This window comes from Marmota marmota, unplaced genomic scaffold (genome assembly GCF_001458135.2).
Source record: "Marmota marmota marmota unplaced genomic scaffold, marMar, whole genome shotgun sequence".
NCBI lineage: Eukaryota > Metazoa > Chordata > Mammalia > Rodentia > Sciuridae > Marmota > Marmota marmota.
The window spans coordinates 1,118,785-1,135,324 of NW_026000110.1; positions in this window are offsets into that span (position 1 = coordinate 1,118,785).

The following is a 16,540-nucleotide window of genomic DNA, read 5'->3' on the forward strand; positions in this document are numbered from 1 at the left end:
GAAATAGACATCATGGGGAAGGCAGCCTTACTCTGTAAGGCAGAAGTCACTCAACACTTTCAGCGTGTTTATGATTGTACCACTGGCAGTTAGATGCTTATTGGGTTTCTGAAATGGTGGGGACAGTAAAGGCCACTCTAGGGTGCTCTTGGAAAACCACCTGAAATTTGCTAGGGATCTCAGAAGATATACAGTGCTCTCCTGGTGGTCAGAGTCAATGGCATCAATGGGGTGCATGCACTGAATGCTGTCTGGAAGCTGATCATAATAAGGGCTGCCTACAAGCCTATCTTCCTCCTGAACACTGCTTTCATTCTGTTCTACTCTCCAAGACTGCAGAAAACCCCGTTACTGGTAGGTGACAGAAAGACACTGAGAAACTGATGTGACTCCACTTTTGAGAAACCAGCCTCTACCTCAGAGCAAAGCCTGTCCTAAGGAAGGGAGCGTGACCCTTGTCCTTGGAAAGACCCACAGAGCACTCCTAGGCACATACCCTACCCTGCTGAGTTGTTTGTCTGCAAATAACAGAAGAGATCTGCAGAGCCAGGGGTCCCTGACTCAGTCAGGCTAGGCGGGACCCATAGCAACCCCCTAGTAACCCCCAATCAGCATGAGACAGGGAAAATACCCGGGATGCCAGATGACCCCCAAGTAGTTTATGGTGGTTGATAACATGTTGGGAAACCATGTAATTTAGCATGCACACCCCTCGTGGCTTAATCCAATCAGTTCAAAAGAATCCCCCTCTTTTACTAACCAATCACCCCTACCCAACTCACCCCTGCCAGTGAATGCGCTAATCAGTGTTAAGAGTTGTTGTTTGATTTTCCCGTGGTGTGGAATGATTTGCTGTGTGATGTTGTGAGGCATACAGTATCCCCCCAAAACCTATAAAATCTCACTCCACAAAGGACCGGGACTCTTTCCCTAGGACTGCTGCCTTGGAAATGGTTGTGAGTCCAGGCTCCAGCTTGCAATAAAGACTCTTTTGTGATTGCATCAGATTCGGCTCCTGGAGGCCTATTGGGGTCCCAGGAATCTGGCATTAGAAGATCACATAGGGAACACACTCCTGGGTGACTGTTTTCAGCTCTTCTGTGCCAAGCAGCTGAGATCTCACACTTGGATGGACTTGTCACGATCTCTTCAAAATCTAAAAAATAAATATTAAAAAATTCTCTCCCTCTCTCATCTCACTCTCTCTTAAAAAAAAAAAAAGAAAAATATAAGAGCAAATAAAAATAAATAAACAAAGCTTATCTTTCTTTTGCATCACCATGCACTGTGGATCATTCAAGGAAGGCTGTTTGTTGCCATGCTAATCCTCAGAATAATAAGTGATGTATCAAAAGAAAGGTCAAGTACACACCTTGCTCACCATTCTTGGTGGCAGGTCATGTTGCCAAGGAAGCTGTAGTTTGCTGGTTGTAGAAGCAGGAAGATGGGTGGCCTACCTCCAGCAAAGAACTCTGCTCTGGAATTTCTGATGGCCATTTGTCTCTCACTCTTGTCTCCAGAGTAGGCCCAGCCTGAGGCTGGTGAGTGTGAGTGTCTCTCCTGTGCCATGCAGCAGCAGAGACACCGGGAGAGAAAGAGAAAGGGGACCCTTGAGTTTTCCTTTCCCTACTTGACTCTAGAGGGCCTCAGTGGCCCTGAGGACAATGGTTTGTGGAGCTGACATCAGTGAGGTGGTCTCCCCAGTAAGGAACACAGACTGCTCCTAGTGAAGCCAGAAAGAGAAGTTGGTATAGACAGGGAAATCGAGTCAAGTCGGATCAAGGAGGTTGGAGAGAGCCCTTCCTCCAACCTCACCAAGATAACCTGCCCCTGCTCCCACCTGTTGGGAAGATAACCTGCCCCAGGAATTGCCCCTCCCTGCAGGGAGCTGCAAGATTGCAAATTAATGTGTCCAGGGCTGCTCTCTCCTGCCCTTCCCTGTCCATCTGCTCCCCCTATCTCGGCCACCCCAGGGAGCATCTCCTGGGCCTAGTTATGCACAAAAGAAGGAGAGAGAGATAGCTGGGAGAGCAGGGGAACAAAGCAGGCCTGAGACCTATAAAAGAAGGCAGAGCTCCTGCTTGTTGGGATTCCCAGGCAGCAGTTAGGGCCCCTTCTCCCTCCCGGGAGAAGCCTAAATGTTCCCCCTTTTAAAATAAACCCTGCTTTACCTGCTTGCCTTGGCGAGCTTCGCTAATGTTATACTTGGAGACAGGAGGAAGCAGAACTCATCTCAGGAAACAGCGGTATCACAAGGAGGGCGAAGGGGGCAGAGCTGGAATCCTGGTGTCCCAAGAAGGAGGGTGTTCTGCTGTTTCTTAGGGCTTAGGCTTGCTTTGTGCTCCTGCTCTCTCGCCCTCATCTCTCCTTCCTGTGTTATCTTGATAGGGTGGGGGAAGGGCTCTGAAGGCATTTCCATCCCTCAGGGGACAGCCTCTGTCCCTACTAGTGAAAGGACATTCTCACAAAGTCCAAGGACCACACAATGCACCTGAATCCCACTGCAGAGATTTATTGCCAGACCATGAAGCAACGTGACAAGGCGGTCCTTCCAAGGAGAGCAGCAGCCTGTGGGCATTCACAGGGCAGCTTTATAGCCTGCAAGAGGAATGTCACCAGCATGCTTAGGGGTTATGTCATGGGCTGGGGTGGCACAAGTTCTTAAGGGAGGCTTAGCAGCATAGCCTCAGGGTCTGCAGATTAAATGACTCTTAATTGGAAATCTGGGAATCCCTAGATAAAAATGCATGTCCAATTAAAATGACAGACCTGATGCTAATTGCTAGTGTCCAAGAGTTGTCTGTAATTATGTTCTCCTCAATGTCCCCAGGACAAAAAGGGAGCTCACTGAGGGCATTTCAAATTGCAAAAAATCAATTAAGGAGGTATGAATTTGGGGCAAATTCAGGGACTCTATGTCCTGAGAAAGCACCACCCATGTCTTGGAGGAGGTCCATGCACTTCCTATGCTGTCAGACCTAAGTCAGAGGGGGGACCTGGGTGGTACTCTCTGAAAACTTCCCTGGGACCCCAATAAAACTGGAGACCAGGAGGGGCTTGCCTGTCCTTTCTGGGAGGACCCTCTCTCTCCCTTAAGACTGTCCCTTTTTCCTTTCCCATCTCTTCTAATAAAAACCATGCCTCGGGCCAGGGCTGTGGCTCAGTGGCAGAGCACTTGCCTAGCATGTGTGAAGCACTGAGTTCGATTCCCAGTACCACATATAAATAAATAAAATAATAAAAAGGTCACATTACTTTATAAAAAAAAATTAAAAAATCATGCCTCCTACTCTGAGCGCCCTGTCTGAAGTCCTTCACACTTGATGACAAAAATCAGAGTTTGAAGGGGGTTTCCCAGAGTCCCAATTTCCCTGATGGTCCCAGCGCTGGAATACTTAGAGTAAAGCAAATCACATTAGTTACCTGCCTGGTCCTGGCCAACCTGGGTGGTCCCACTGAACTTGCACCCCACCCTAGGCTGCCTAAAGTCCAGGGGCTTGTGAACCTGGAGTTCACATGCTGGCAGAGTGCCCGCCAGACCACCTCTGACTCCACTCCAATGACACACTTGAATATTCCTGCCCTCAGCAGCCAGTCTTCTCCCTCATTCCTTTTCCCCTTCATTAATTGCTGCCCCATTTGAAGGGTGGGAAGTTCACTTAGGAGTCTAGCTTTTACTTCTCCTGTTCTTGGCCAAGAATCAAATTCTCCTTGGCTTCTCAATTGGCATTTGATTCTGTTGCAACTGAACTCTCAGCTCTTGTCCCCAGAGCCAACTCCATAATGAGGACACAGTTATGAGAAAGGGGGGAAAAATGTTCTCTTGCTTTGCTGGCAAAGGAGAAACACGGGGAATTCCTGTCCCAGAGGCTGTGATTCTGCCCATCAGGAGGAGGAACACGGAGGTTTTAAAGGAGCTATTCAAAGGCTGCATTGCAGGAGAGCCCTGACTGGGGGTCCCAGGGCGCCCCCTTGCTGTGTTAGAATTCACTTGTTAATTTGGGGGCTATTTACTTCCTAGATGCTGAGGCAAACTTCTTCCTTTGGTTAGGCACAGTCACCCTGCTCCCTTAGGTTTGGGAGGGGGAGAGGGAGAAGAGGAAAAGCAAACCGTGTGCCCTTTCAACATAAGCCTCAGAGCTCTTTCTAAAGGTGCAGTGGCCCTCTGTTGCGCTGTTGTGGAGAGGAAAAGAGGACCCAGCCTTTGGGTCCAAAATTGGCAACACTTTGTTCTCTCTGGGACATTTTCCAGTGGCTGGAAGTTTGGCACCTTCTAAGCTGCTTGGGGACAAGGGGGCATGGGGTCCACTCAGAGCACCAGTGAGCTTTTTCCAACAAGAGAAGGGTCCCAGGGGTCCAGGAGCTCTGCCCACTCCCAGGAACCTCTCCCTGGGCAGGCTCAGCTCCAGCAGGTCTCCTGGGTTTCACTCTGGGGAGCCTTAGAGGGAGCCCCTGTCCCTCATTCCCCACCCCCCAGCCTGGCCACACCCTTAATCCTTTACACAGGGGACTTGCTCTGGTTTGCTTCCACTTAACCCCATCCTGGGCCTGGTGCCTTGGGACTTGAGGTGTGGAGAGGAGGAAATGAGAGGTGGGGACAGCACAGGCCAAGGAGGTCTGGGACAGCACAGGGCTGGGAAGGGAGCAGAGCAGCCTGTGCCACCTTCTCACACCTCCTTTCCCTGGTCTGTGAGGCTTTCTTGGCTTTTCCCTAAAGGTGTCTGCCCTCAGGACAAAGGGGACAGCACCCAGGTCCTCCAAATGTGACCTGAGTCCCAGGGGTGGCTATAGCCTGGGGGAGGAGGGAAGTGCAGACCCTGGGCCCTCCCAGGACCCCTGAATCAGAGTGTGCCTCCCAGCTCTCAGGGCATCTGTGTGCACAGGAGGTGGAGGAGCCCTGGGGAGTCTCTGCCTGTCAAAGGCTGGAGGACTTTTTCATATTGCAAGTCGGCTGTGCAGCGGGAACCTCAGGAATTGGAGTCAGATGCACCCTGGCTAAATCCTGGTTCTCTTTTCCTGAGCGAAGGATGTAACCATAAGTTCTCAGGCACCAAGCAGATACAGTGGGAAGGGTGCCAGGCACACGCCTCTCACAAGCATGGAGGTGAGATAAACTGGAAGCGCCAGGTGGAAACCTGTCAAACACCAGGTGTTTCTCACAAACAAAATTAAAACACAACTGCAGAGTCAGCATGCTTCAAGGTTATGAGAAACCCAGCCTAATTCCCTCTTAAGATTGGGAGCCATCTCATCACAAAAGCATGGAAGGTTAATTTTGGCTTTACTGTAAATTACTGTGATTTCTAAACCTGCTTGGAATGCCTGCCCATGCCTTGACCTCATCATCCAGGCCTGGCTTTCCCTGGCCAGATAGCAGCCCTCTCTGAAACTTTACTGGCGCCTTATAAATTCTAACATTGTGATCTAAATTACTCCCTAAGTGCTGGACCATTAACCTACTACCAGGGCTTCGCATCCTGCGTGGAGGTTACTGCTCAGGCTTCTGACTCCCAATAGGAAACCCAGGCTCCTGGGAGCCCCAACAGTCCTGACCCCGGGACCCTCTCCTCACAGTGGAGAGGACGTGACCCAGAGACACCCCAGACAAAAGGCACCCTGTGCATTGAACTTCCCCTGGAGGATGCAGGGATGTGCCCAGAGGAGCGTCCTGGGTCCTCAACCCTAGGGAGCCCCTCACTCTCTTCACCCAGCATCCAGATTGCTCCCTCGTCTGATGAAATGTGCAAAAAACCTCCCATGAAATCAAGCTAAGAAGAACTCAGAAATGAGACAATTTCTGTGACAACACATTCACCATTATTTTTGCCAAAAACGTTACAATTTCCAACTCATGATGTAAACCATGGTCGTGGAGCTGTGCTCCATTAGGTCATGGCTCAGACTCTGAGTCTGAGGGGGACAACTTCAAATAACACCCACTTAAAGCCTGTGATGTGCCCACCCCAGAGCTTGGAGGGGGGGGGGGAAGAAGCAATTTTTGCTTCTGTAGACCATGGGATAGTGGCACCCGGTGAGCACTGCTGGACCCGGACACTGACTGCCTCACGTTCGTCCCACAGCTTTACCCAATCAAGAGCTTCTGAAGAAAGAGGTTCTGAACAATTTTTGCATTTCCCAGTAATTTAGGTTTTACCTTCACTCTGATAATAAGACATTGCCCCCTGGGGTTGACTTACAGTCACCTTTCCTTTGTAATCCTACTTGGGTTTTTTTGCCCTTTTTTTTGGATAGAATGTTCTAAGAAACAGCATCCCCCAATATTCTCTCCTTCTCCTTCCCCCTTCAGACTCTGGTGACTTTTTCTCCCCCGTGTATCAGGGAAAGCCATTCAGAAGCTTATAAAAAGCTATTCCATGTCTATGTGGCATTTTGCATCACCCCAAATTCCCACGAGTGACTTTAGTTCACTTTCCCTGCTGAACGGGGGCAGCAGATTGGCCCCCGAGGAGGGGCACTCATTGTGCATTTGGTGGGTTCACTTTGGTTAAGTGCACTTAGAAAATTCGGGTGACTTGGATTGGGCTGGGAAGGAAAACAGATTGCAGACGGAGAGGGAGGGACGCCAAGAATAACAGGGGCAAAGCATCCTCTCAGAGAAGTGGACTTAATGAGCCTGGAGACTTTAATTAACCATAGTGCAAAACAGATCAAAAGAGCTCAGCTCGCTCAATTTCTAAAAAAATAGTCAAGGATGCTTGTCCCTGGTTTTGTGAGGAAGAATCGATAAATTTGCGTACTTGGGAGAGGATAGGTAGAGAGCTGTTTAAAGGTTGTCTCTCTGCTAAACTACCCAGAAGTACAATAGGGAACATTCAGAACGTCTGGACTGCCTTAGCAATGTGTCCTTCTGCTGACCAAGAGGGGGACCAGTGGAAATTGTTGGAAGGGCTGCAGAATGCTCGAATAGGACCCCTGAGCAAGGCAAGACAGACAGACTTGCCAGGCTCCAAGATGAATTTCCTGCCTGTAACTGGACTAGGGTGGAGTCAAGTCCCGCCCAGTCTGTGGCTCCTGAACCCCAGACAGAAAGCCTGGGGGGGGGGGACCTGAAACTCCTCCAATTACAGCAGATCTGGCCGAGCAGAGGGAGGTGGGGGATTCCCAGTCCGATGCGGAAAGCGAGCTGGAAGCGGGTCTTGGTCATCTGTACTTGGGGAGCCCTGCTTCCCCCATTTGGATTTGGCTGCTCCCCTGCGGGAGGACCAGGCTCTGCCTCCCCGATGTGGCTCACTGTGGCCTCTGGTTGGGGGAAGGGGAAGACATTGCAAGTTTCCAGCTTTTTCCAGTTTTTGAGCAGGTAGAGAGCAAAACCCACGTGTTGGAATTCACGGCTGTGGTTCCTTTTAAAAGTATGAAAGGGGCTGAAAAATGCTTGTTGCACTCATGGTCCCAATTCAACTTTTGTTCAAAGCTTGATTGAATCTGAGACACTGATGTGACTCCATTTTTGAAAACAGCTTCTGCCTCTGAGAAACTAATGTGACCCCGTTTTAAAAAATAAATAAATAACAGCAGCTTCTACCTCAAGGCCTGTCCTAAGGAAGGGGGCGTGACCCTGGTCCTTGGAAAATCCCACTGAGCACTCCTAAGCACATACCCACCCTGCTGAGTTGTTTGTCTGTAAATCAACAGGAGTGGTCTGCAGCTTTGCCAGGTGTCCCTGACTCAGTCAGGCTAGGTGGGGACCTATAGCAACCCCCTAGCAACCACCAATCAGCATGAGACAGGGAAAATACCTGGGATGCCAGATGACCCCCCAAGTAGTTTATGGTGGTTGATAACATGTTGGGAAACCATGTAGTTTAGCACGTGAACCCCTCGTGGCCTAAAGCAATCAGTTCAAAGGAATCCCCCTCTTGTACTAACCAGTCACCCCTACCCAATTTGTTCCCACCATTTAATGTGCTAATCAATGTTAAGAGTTGATGTTTGATTTTCCCGTGGTATGGAATGATTTGCTGTGTGATGTTGTGACACATAGAGTATCCTCCCAAAACCTATCAAATCTCACTGAACAAAGGACCCAGGATCACTCCCTGGGACCACTGTATAGGGAACGGTTGTGAGTTTAGGCTCAAGCTTGTAATAAAGACTCTTGTGTGATTGCATCGGATTCGGCTCCTGGAGTCTATTGGGGTCCCACAAATCTGGCATTACAAATAAATGTGTAGTGGGCCATTACCACCTCATGACTGGATTAGCTAGCCAAATCCTTGTCTGTCTGGAGGTGATGTTTTATTATGGAGATCGAACAGGGCAGATTTTTGTACTGAAAAAGGGGAGAAGAATCACAGGCATCTACAGATTTAGAACAATTAAAATATGATCTATGGGGCTGGGGATGTGGCTCAAGCGGTAGCGCGCTCACCTGGCATGCGTGCGGCCCGGGTTCGATCCTCAGCACCACATACAAGCAAAGATGTTGTGTAAAAAATAAATATTAAAATTCTCTCTCTCTCTCTCTCTCTCTAAAAAAAATAAAATAAAATAAAATATGATCTATGGATTGATGATCCAATTAGTATGTGTGCCACAAGAGCCTGGAGAGAATTATCAAATAAAGGTGAATAAATTTTTAGATTGTACTCAGATTCAGCAGTGACCAGAAGAAAAATTCTCAGAATTTGTGGCAAGTCTTTACCAGGCAGCTAATTGGACCATTGGTGACTCAAACGCTTCTGAGTCTTTGGTCATTGACATAAATGTCAATGAAGTTTGCCATGAAATCATTCAACCCCATAGAAAAAAATTCGCCTTTGCTCTGATGTGGATGTGATGCAATTACAATGTTTGACCATCCCTGATGTTTCTTTTTTCATATATATTTATTTTTCAGTTTTCGGCAGACACAACATCTTCATTTTATGTGGTGCTGAGGATTGAACCCAGCACCCTGTGCATGCCAGGCGAAGGCGCTACCGCTTGAGCCACATCCCCAGCCCATAGCTGATGTTTTAATGTAAGTTTTGCAGCCTCCACCCAGGAGATGCCATTTACAGAGGCACTGTTTTGACTGTGAACAACTGGACACGTGGTTAGGGACTGCGAGTAGCCACATAGCCTGGGGGGATACAGCTGGTTCATGCCACCACCATTGGAGAGGTGACCACATGACGTGGGGGGCTCCAGCATGCATGGTGAAGTGGCCAGCCGCCATTTGCAGCTTCACTTCTATCCTCACCACCCCAACCCCGCCCCACATTATTATCCTTCTGGGATGCTTTCCATCCCAGCGTCCTGGAGCTTGGGACTCTGACCAGCCATGGGACTAATTTGAACTCTGAAATGGGCCCACAGCTTGTTCCTACTGGGGTTCATGGCTCGCTACTGCCAAATACCATAGGTCTAGTGTTGGTACGAAGCCATTGAACTCAGAGAGCAATTCAAGTACTGCCAGGCATTTTTTATACAAATTTGAAGGAGAGATGAAGATTACAGTTCAAACAAATTGTGCTGTTCAGCTGTCCCCAGGAGATGTGTTAGCACAATCGATATTCTTGCCTTGTCCCTCCACAAATGACCAGAGTAAAATCCCAACTTCTGGGTCCCCTAAATGGGCATAATGGGCTCAGTTGGTTAGCCAGGAGCGCCCTCTATTGGATCTTAAAATCAACATAAAGATTTCAGAGCTGTGCTTGGCTTGGGAACAGATAAGGCAGATATTTCTAGCAGGGACTGGACAAAGAAGTGGCCTTTACACACTGCACCTGCTAGCTTAGGAGGGATTGGCCAACTTTCCCAACCTGCAGAGTGCTCAGTATCCCTTCTGTGGGAGGGTAAAGATGGTAACTCTGGAAACTTTAAGCCTCGGGTCCTAGACACTTTGCCAATAAATTTATGTTGTCGAGATATTCTAAGCAGCCTGGGTTTGTTATTAATGACTCCAAACTCCATTCTGTCAACTCAAGGACTTAGTCAAAATTTTATTTTTGAAGGGAATTTACATGAAGTGTATTCACCTATAACCCAGTCTTCCCAGTGATTAGTTAATTCACACAGTGAAAATTTTTGGCAGGGGAACAGACTTTCTTTCTAGCCCCAAAGCTAGCAGAAGTGCCAATTTAGGCGTGTAAGTGGCCATTAATGGTAAAATTTAAATAGCCAATATATTGGTTTAAGAACATTAGGTTGGCCATATGGAACCTACTATTAGTCCCTGGAATATACCAATTTTTGTAATTAAGAAAAAGTCTGGTAAATGGAGATTGGTGCAAGATCTCAGGGCAATTAATTATGTTATTGAGCCCACGGGAGCTTTACACCCAGGGCTTCCTTCAGACCATTATCCAATGGTGATAGATCTGAAAGACTGTTTTTTTTCACTATACATTTGCACCCAGACGACTGTAAAAAAAATTGCTTTTAATGTTCCAACAATACATTTTAAAGAACCACTTAAGAGGGGCTGGGGATGTGGCTCAAGTGGTAGCGCGCTCGTCTGGCATGCTTGCGGCCCGGGTTCGATCCTCAGCACCACATACAAACAAAGATGTTGTGTCTGCCGATAACTAAAAAAATAAATAAATATTAAAAAAAAAAAAAGAACCACTTAAGAGATATTGCTGGAAGGTGTTACCTCAGGATAAGTGTAATAGTTCTCTTTGTCAGAATTCCGTGGCACAGATTACCATGACTGTGAGGGAGAAATTTCCTGATGCATATATTATTTATTTTATGCATCCATAAATATACTTTTAGCTCGTGCTAGTCCAGATGTACTTTTTTTATTAAAGAGAGAGAGAGAGAGAGAGAGAGAGAGAGAGAGAGATTAATATTTATTTTTTATTTTTTTCAGCGGACACATCTTTGTATGTGGTGCTGAGGATCCAACCCGAGCCTCACGCATGCCAGGCGAGTGCGCTACCACTTGAGCCACATTCCCCAGCCCTCAGATGTACTTTTAAAATTCTTTGTTCAATTAGAAAATTTACTTGGTGCCTGAAAAGGTGCAAAAAGACATCTACTTTTTGGTATTAGGTAGTATAATATTAGGATGCACGATTTGTCCTCAAAACCAATATATAAGCATCAAAAAATTCTCAATGATTTTCAAAGATTATTAGGTGATATTAATTGGCTAAGACCATCTTTAAAACTAACTTTTGCAAACTCGAGTCCTTTGTTTCAGATCTTACAGAGGACCCCCTCTCTGACTTCTCCACCTCATCTCACACCAGAAAAGAGAACGGCCTTAAAGAAGGTCGAACTTGCTATTTAAAATGCTCAGCTTACCAGAAAGAACCTATAGGAGTCTATATGTTTATTAATATGTCCCACCGCTCACCCTCCTACAGGAGTGATATGGATCCACTGGGAGTCCTTGAATGGCCCACTTAGCTCATTCTCCTCAAAATTCAACTCCTTTTCCTGACTTTTCTTGCTCAGTGGGTTATTAAAGGCAGAATGTGAGTTTTACAGCTGGTTGGATCAGAACCTTATGCTATTATCATCCCATATTCTACTCCATACAGTGTTTGGCTTTTCCAAACTTCTAATACTTGGCAAGTAGCTTTTGCTAATTTTCCTGGTCACATAGAAATTCATTATGCTCATAATAAAAATTTTCCATTTGTTTTAGTAACTACATTTAATTTTCCAAAAATTGTGCATGCTCAACAAAGAGTTGGGGCACTATCAGTGTTCACTGATGGATCAAGCTCGGGTAAAGCAGGTATTTATAGTGATTCTCATACATAATACAAACCTCATGTACAAACCTTCTGCACAACAAGAAGAACTTCAAGCTCGCATTTGTGCTTTAAGTCATTTTGCAAATGAGACAATTAATATTTATTCTAATAATTTACATACAATTGGAGTTACTAAAAAAAATGAATCTTCAATTGTTGGGTATACACCATTGCAAGAGTTACCAATTTGTTTCATACCTTGCAGAAGATAATCCAAAGGCATCAACATTCGTGTTTTGTAGGCCATATATGGCCCACAGTAATCTCCCAGGGCCTTTAACATCAGGTAATGATAAGACTGATAAACCCGTTGCTCTCTGTCAGCAAATGTCTTTGTATGACTGTGCATAATTTTTACCTTCTTTGCATCATCAAAATGCTTCTAGTTTGCATAAAAATTTTAATATTACTAGAGAGCAAGGTATCAAGTTGTATGTCAATGCCCCCAATGTGTTATACACTTCCCATTTTTACCATCTCTGGTAAATCCCCATGGGATCTGACGACGTCAATTATGGCAAATGGATGTAACTCACATTTCTCAATTTGGCAAACACTTTTATGTACATGTAATTGTAGACACTTATTCTAGATTTGTCTCTGACACAGCCTATATGAAAGAAAACACTCAACATATTATTTCTCACTGCCTAGCTCCCACTGCCATATTCCAATCCCTTTGCAGATTAAAACTGATAATGCACCAGCTTATACTAGCTCCTTTTCTGCAGTTTTGCCAATAGTTTCATATCGACCATAGAAGAGGTATTTCTTACAACCCTCAGGGTCAAGCTATTGTAGAATGAGCTCATTTTTCTAGTAAGCTACAATTACAAAAACAGGAAGGGGGAAGTAGAACTCCCCAAAATATCCTTAATCATGCCATGTTTCTTTTTAATTTTCCATACATGTGACTCAGAAGGTTGCCCTGCAGCTGAGTGATACGTCTTCCACAGCAACAGGTCCTTTAGGTCAAGTTTAGTGGAAAGATTTAAAAACAGGTCAGTGGAAAGGCCCAAATCTAGTGATAATGTGGAGTAGAGGTCATGTTTGTGTTTTTCCCAGAAGGTGCATTTTGTCCTCTTTGGATACCTGAATGCACCATCAGACATGGAAGAAATAGAGCCAAGGTTCAAACAACTGAGGACTGATCCAGAGATGTCAGCCCAGACTCCCAGCAAGAAGAGGAACCTTCAAAGGAAGAGGGGAAAAAAAAGATGGCCCAGAGAGACCCAATGGTGAAGCTACCCTCATGGAAGCAATTGAGGAATCTGATTCTTCGGGCTGAGCCAATGATTCAGCAGCAAGACCAACTCAGCCTCCAGCTGTGATGCTAGTAGCAATGCTAGTTCTGTTGAGCTGCCAGGTGAGTGGGACACAGGGAGAAGCTTATTGGACTCATTTTCCAGGTCCACCTTTAGGACACTCAGCAGTGTGGACTGCAGAATCCATCCCAGTATTTGCTAATGACTCATATATGATGGGAGGATTGACAGACACCAATGTTACTCCGTCCATTTGACTGGACTTAATTATTCTGGCTTTAGTGCTCAGATACCTATGTGCTGGTCTCCCTCAATAAACATGCTGGCTGACTGAAATTGTTCTTGGAGGAAAAGACAGCAGTTTGGGGGCCTAGACCAGCTAATCACATTGGCCTTGGGGACTCAAAGCCATATATTAGAACATTTATGAAAATGGGACTTTCTTATAACAAGCAAGTAATTTCAAGAGAACTTCCACTCAACGTCCTAACCATTCTACAATAGAAATTGGCACTTTTGCTAATTGGATGGATTGTATAAATACCTTGCCAGTACAGTTTAGGGTGTCTAAAGCTAGTGAGTATATTTTAGACTGGTCCCTAGGATTGACAAGATTCAATTATGCAAGGGTACTGCCATGACCCCTGGATGATTTCTTAGGAACATCTTGACCTTTAGCCAAAGTGGCACTCAAAAAGATGTTTGGTGTTTGATTGCTGCCTCAGAATTTTTATATTTTACTGACAAGCCTTTGCCTGACTTTGTAGGCAGAATTTTAAGGAAATTCTTGGATGGCCTGAGAGTCTGTGTTCAATATTCTTACATTTTAATTACTGGAGATCTGAAAGTTAAAAGAAAGATGATTAATATCTTGTAGCCTGTAATAGATGCAATTTAACTAATTGTATAACATGATATAGTCGAGGGAAGGGAAGAGTGATACTTCACCAGCCCTCTTTTGTCTTATTTCCAGCTAATATTTCAGAGCCATGGTATGCTGATGCTGGTTTTCAACTCTTACAACAAATACATGGCCAGCTGACTAGACCTAAGCAAGCTCTTGGACTCTTCATACTTGAAGTGGCTGCCTTAGTTTCATTGATTGCTTCCTTGGTCATAGCTTTGGTGGTCATATCTCAAAATGTCCAGCCTGCAAATTTTCTGAATAATTTGGCTCAGAACACTTCCAAAGGTCTTCATAATCAGATAATTGTTGATGAAAAGATTGAAACTAAGTTAAATGCCTTAGAAGGTACTGCCATAAATATTGGTAATGAGCATTTAGCTTTAAAGTTCTAGAAAAGGCTCAAATGTCACACTGATTATAAATATGTATGTTAATGCTGCCAAATACAATGCTTCCAAATGGAATTGGAAAAAGGTTAAAAATCATTTATTGGGTATTTGGGCAAAGAATAGCAACAGCTTGAATCTTTTGGAGTTATATTATCATATGCAAGATATAAAAAAAAAAATGTAAGGTTGATTTGTCAGATCCTACCTCTTTAGCCAATCAAATATTTCAAGAATTAAATGGGTTTTTACCCTGGAAACATTCTAAAATATTATGCATAGTATATTATTGGACTGTTCTCTTTGCTGTTAATTCTCTCTTGTATTGTAATCATAGGATTTTGTGCCTTCCAAGCAAGAATTCCAGAACTGGAGAGAGGAACTCATCACTTACTTTTTCAAAGAAAGAAGTGGGGATGTGTGTGGAACCACACTGAATGAACATGCCTTTGAGTCCTGAACAATTATTGTGTTCCCCAGTAACTTGGGCTTTATCTCCACTGGAATAATAAGGCGTGGCTCCAGGAGTAGGTGTTGCCCCCTGGGGATGAGTTACACTCACCTGTTCCTTTGTAATCCTATTCTTTTTGTCCTTTTTCAGATAGAATGTTCCAAGAAACAGTGTTCCCCAATAAAAGGCCACTTCAGAACGTGCACTCCCTCTGTCAGTCTCTCATGATTTTTCTTGTCCCTTTGGTGACAGCCTGAGGCTGAGAGCTGGGGAAGCCATCGTGAAGCTTATAAAAACGTCTGTGTGTTCTTTTGTGTCACCCCAAGTTCACACGAGTGACTTTAGTTCAGTTGCCTGCACTGAACGCGGGCACCAGCACAGCTCCCATTCCTTCCAACTTGAAGAGCTGAGCTCCAGATGCACCCTGGTGCCTGTTGTGTATGAAGGATAGACTGCAGCTCAGGGAGAGGAAGTGGACATGCTCTCTGAGTCTACATGCTTTCATCTGTGTTCAGATACAAAACTCAGTGTCGTCTTTTGGAGGGCAGTCATAGTTAGGAAAACTGTATTGAGTGTGTTATTGGACAAACAGCAAAAAATTTACCAAACAGTTAATAAATTTTTGGAAATGTGAAGGAGGCACACAGGCTCAATACCTACTCTGATGGCATCTCAAAGATTCCAATATAATCAGAAAAAGCACCTGAGTGTGTGTTTCCATCATCAAAACCCATATTGTAATCCCATCATCACATGAGTTATGCTTGCTACTGTGGAAAATAGAAAAAGTCTTGCACATTATTTTAATGTCATTTTTCTCATGTGTTATTTGCTTACACAAAGAAAGACAAATTGGTATAAAAAATTATGTATTTGAGATTCTAGAACCTAAACTTTTTTAGGGAGGAGACAATATCCAATATATATATATATATTATAATTATATAATATATATATTATAATATTATATATATATTATATATATAATATTATAATATATATTATATATATATATAATATATATTATAATATATTATAAATATATAATATATATATATTATAATTAGGGTGGATTTCATAGGACACACTATACCTTCACAGAACAAGAACCATGTTTGCAGGGTGACCCAGTTATAGGAACTGCAGAGAAGCTTGTGTTTAGAAGGTGAGCAGCACAGCCCCTGGGAGAAGACCCTGGCCTCATCAGCTACAGTTGTGCTAGTGGGGAGAGAACAGCAGGAACTAGTGATGGGGAGAAGGCAAGGTCACTAATGCAGATTCAGGCACCCAAGGAACTTCGGAGCCACCCAGGCATATGACTGTGGTGAACATGAGTGCTGAATGGGTCTGGGAAAACAGAACCCTGGCTTCCTGAGGTGCTGAGACTGGTGCAGAGTTCTCAGACATACTCCTGCCAGGAGTCTCCAGGAAGGGAGCCTCCAGCGGCAGCATCGTATTTGCTGGGTGTTGTGCTTGACTCTGTATTCCAAGATCGTGTGTGTGTGTGTGTGTGTGTGTGTGTGTGATGTGCTGAGATAGTCACCAGAAAGAACTGGGGCAGGAATATTCAACTGATCTCTCGATGTCAACTCAAGAAAAGGTACAGGCTGAGGCAAAAACAATTCTGAACAGGTACTAATAAAGGCAATTTCTTCTTGTTTTCCTTTAGCGTTTCATTTCAGGTTGAATGCTCAATTTTTTCTATTTTTCTTAAAAGGAATTTGAAGGAGTAGGTTTTCACAGAGGAATGAAACCAAACTTCAAATGACTTCATTTGCTTGGGGTTGTTTCCACAAAACTAGAAAGGCCTACTTCTGCTG